Source organism: Penaeus chinensis, chromosome 5 (assembly GCF_019202785.1).
Source record: "Penaeus chinensis breed Huanghai No. 1 chromosome 5, ASM1920278v2, whole genome shotgun sequence".
NCBI lineage: Eukaryota > Metazoa > Arthropoda > Malacostraca > Decapoda > Penaeidae > Penaeus > Penaeus chinensis.
In genome coordinates, this window is record NC_061823.1 from 39,133,428 (window position 1) to 39,137,322 (window position 3,895).

Genomic DNA, 3,895 nt, shown 5'->3' on the forward strand with positions numbered 1-3,895 from the left:
CTCCCTCCCTCCTTCCTTTCCGCCTTCCTTCGCTCCCTCCCTCCCTCCCTCCCTCCCTCCTTCCTTTCCACCTTCCTTCGCTCCCTCCCTCCCTCCCTCCCTCCTTCCTTTCCGCCTTCCTTCGCTCCCTCCCTCCCTCCCTCCCTCCCTCCTTCCTTCCTTCCTTCCTTCCCTCCTTCCTATCCACCTTCCTTCGCTCCCTCCCTCCTTCCTTCCCCTCTCCAGCTGGCATCCGCGGGGCCACAGGCGAACCAGGGAAGCGAGGACATCCTAGCCATTCCCGCCGACGACGCTGAAGAGTGGGCAGGTTCCCGCATCATCGAGCACTGCGGAAACTTCCCTATTTACAAGCTGGTTAAGACAGAAGAGGATGTGGAAGGTGAGAACAACGAGGGAGAGGGAGACATGGGGATGGGTGGGAAGGAGGGAGGGAAGGAGGGAAGGAGGGAAAGGAAGGGAGAGAGGGAGACAGCGATGGGAAGGAAGGAGGGAGGGAGGGAGGGAGGGAAAGGAAGGGAGAGAGGGAGACAGCGATGGGAGGGAAGGATGGGGAGGATGAAGGGAGATGGGGATGGGAAGGAGGAAGGGATGGGGAGGGAGGCAGGGGGTTAGAGGGATGAAGGGAGACGGTAGGCGAGAGTGAGGGAGGGAAGGACCAAGCCATTAAGAATCGCATTTCAGAATCCGATCTACAGATGAACGAGATCTCAAGTTCCGTTTCCTCTTTCCTTCCACAGCCGACAACGCCCTCGTGGCCTCCTCCTCCTCCTCCTCCTCGGACAACGCCCTTGAGAACCGCCAAACCTCGGTCGTGTTCCGCAGATGCTTCTTTTTCTTCTTCTTCTTCAAGTGCATCACCACCACCATCACCATCCCGACTGGCACGACCATCGTCTTCTTCTTCTTCGGCTAAGCGACTTGCTCTCGCCTCTTACCTTCTCCTCTTCTCTTTCCCTTCCTTTCCTTCCTCCTTTCCGGTCCCCTTTTCTCTCTTTCCTTCCCCTTCTATCCCCTCTTCTAACCATCTTCCCTCCTTCCTCTTCTTCTCTCTCTCTCTATCTCTCCTTTCCCGTGTCGTCCTTCTTCACTCCTCCAACAATCTTCGGCGAAAGGGAGGGAGAACAAAAAACACGGCAAGAAGAGAACAAGAAAAGAAAATAATGGGAAATAAAAGAATAAGAAGGAATGAGGAGACAAACTGACGTGGAAGTTCGAGGTAAATGACAGCGTGACTTTACTGATGGACATTTTAATTAATCCTTTTATTGTTCGATTCTTCAATTTTATCATGACTTTGTCTATGGAATTTAAATGATATTTCAAAACCGTTTCTGCCAGTTTTGGTTGGAATGTATATCGAACTGCAAAAAGAAGTTTATAAAGGTAAAAAAAAAAAAAAAAAAATGGTTTCAATATTTTGTAAAACGTTATGATAATCACATACTGATGATATATTTGAGTGATAAATATACCGAAATCTTTAGTATACCAGAAGGACGGCTTGAGGCTACGAGCGTAATAGATTAAGTGTGTGAAGTATGATTGAAAAAAAGGGCTCTTGATGTGTAATTTGCATAAGTACATGATGTCTTACATATAAAAAAAAATATGTTGATGTAACTGTGATCTTGAAATAAAAATAATTAATCTCATATTTGTTTGATGTACAAAACCTTATTCCGAGTGCTTTTCTCTCTTTTATCCAATTTCTTAAGATTTTTTTAAACTATAATGTGAGCATTTTTTACTTCATAATTTAGACAAAAAAAAAAAATTATGTTTAGCTTCATCTGCTTATTCTAAAATCTCAGCCTCGCATTTCTGATACGGTTTAAGGGCAAATAAGAAAAAAAAAAAAAAAAAAAACACACACACGCTTTCTCTCTCTCATCTCAATCTCCCTCTCTCTCTTTCGCTATCGCTCTCTCTCGCTCTCTCTCGCTCTCGCTATCGCTCGCTCTCACTCTCTCTCTCTCTCTCTCTGCCTCTCTCATTCTTTCTCTCTCTCTCTCGCACCCCCCTCTCTCTCTCTCTCTCTCTCTCTCTCTCTCTCTCTCTCTCTCTCTCTCTCTCTCTCCTTCTCTCTCTCTCTCTCTCTTTCCTTCTCTCTCTCTCTCTCTCTCTCTCTCTCTCTCTCTCTCTCTCTCTCTCTTTCCTTCTCTCTCTCTCTCTCTCTCTCTCTCTCTCTCTTTCCTTCTCTCTCTCTCTCTCTTTCCTCTCTCTCTCTCTCTCTGTCTTCCTTCTCTCTCTCTCTCTCTCTCTCTCTCTCTCTCTCCTCTCTCCCTCTCTCCTCTCTCTCTCTCTCTCTCTCTCTCTCTCTCTCTCTCTCTCTCTCTCTCTCTCTCTCTCTCTCTCTCTCTCTCTCTCTCTCTCTCTCTCTCTCTCTCTCTCTCTCTCTCCCTCCCTCTCTCTCTCTCTCTCTCTCTCTCTCTCTCTCTCTCTCTCTCTCTCTCTCTCTCTCTCTCTCGTTCATGCTTGATCTTTGATAGACGCGACACTTTTTCGTAATTTGAGTTCCTACAAGCGCTCACCAAAGGAGAAAAATAAAAAAATATGTATTATATTATACATTTTTTTTAATGTATTTTTTCAGTAACTACAAAATATATTCTTTACAGTCATTCTATGGCTTCTATTTTGTGTCAAAATATGGGTTGTCATACACAAATATATACATAATATAAAAGCATATGCTGTCTCAAGCTGACGATCGTTGATTTCCATCATCTTTTCGATCGGCAAAGAAAACGGAATTCACTAAGGAGACTTTGACGTTAGAAAATACCGACTTAATGAATTGAAATACAACTCACAAAACCTTAGTGAACCACATTAACCAAACAATCGAGATGATGATGTTGATAATTATAATAATAATAACAGTAACAGTAACAGTAACAGTAATAGTAACAATAACAATAATAGTAATAGTAACAGTAATAGTAATAATAATTACTATTATTATTATAAGTAGTAGTAGTAGTAGTAGTAGTAGTAAATGGACGGGTGTGTGTGAAGTGGGAGTAGTATTATGGAGGAGGACAATAAGGCTGTCAAGTAGTAATGAGGGAGGATGGGGTAGGTGATGAAGGAAGTTGTGGGGGAAGAGGTGTTGAAGTTGAGCGTGTTGGGAGAGTGCGAATGCCTCCTGGAGATTGAGTGTCGACGTGGGTGGAAGACGTACTAGTAGGCACTGAGGAAGGGGAGGAGGTTGCAGTGTTCGGAGCCATGGTCAAGGGAGAGCCTGGGGTCGGGGAACCGGGAGAGTTTGAACTGAAGGGGCAAGCCTCATGGCCCCTAATAGTGGTATAAAATCTTCATTGTTGGCCATGGTAAGCCTGGAGGATGTTGGGGAGAGAAACGGTCCTCCCCTCAGGGTCCCTTGAGGGGTAAGGGCTAGACAACTAAAGCAGGGGAATACCGTGCCCATGGCTCCCTCAGGCCGTTCAGGACTGGCACAAAGTCAGCCTTCCACCCCTTCAACACGGCTCTCACGACATAAACGGGCAAGGAATTGGGGGGGGGGGGGGTTATAAAGGATAAATCTCCTTTAGGTCCATATATAATTTCAAAATAATAATATGAACATATGCTATCACATTTTTTTTTTTTTTACTTTACATATCATGGTTTGCATAATGCTTCAACTTCATTATATGTATTTTAATGATGTAGGTTATAGATCATATCCTAATCCTGCACTATATTATTAACGAAATCAATTACATACAATGCATTTGAAATAGAAAATGTACATACAACTAATGTCCATACAATTCACTTAAAAATAGAGACAATGTACAGGTAATTCATCTGAAACATAGAAAATGTACATACAGGTAATGTATCTACAATTCATTTGAAGCAGAGACAATGTAAAGGTAATTTCCTTGAA

At 43.7% G+C, this 3,895-nt stretch overlaps 1 protein-coding gene across 1 annotated transcript in view; it reads right to left on the minus strand.

Annotated features, from left to right (window-relative positions):
* Positions 1-3,414: 3,414 nt before the first annotated feature.
* The window catches only part of LOC125025719 (SET and MYND domain-containing protein 4-like), a 9,247-nt gene continuing 8,766 nt past the window's right edge, over positions 3,415-3,895 (minus strand). Inside the window, exon 4 of the mRNA XM_047613873.1 lies at positions 3,415-3,895. This exon is cut by the window's right edge and continues 1,169 nt beyond it. The gene's annotated coding sequence lies outside the window, so the exon portion shown is untranslated.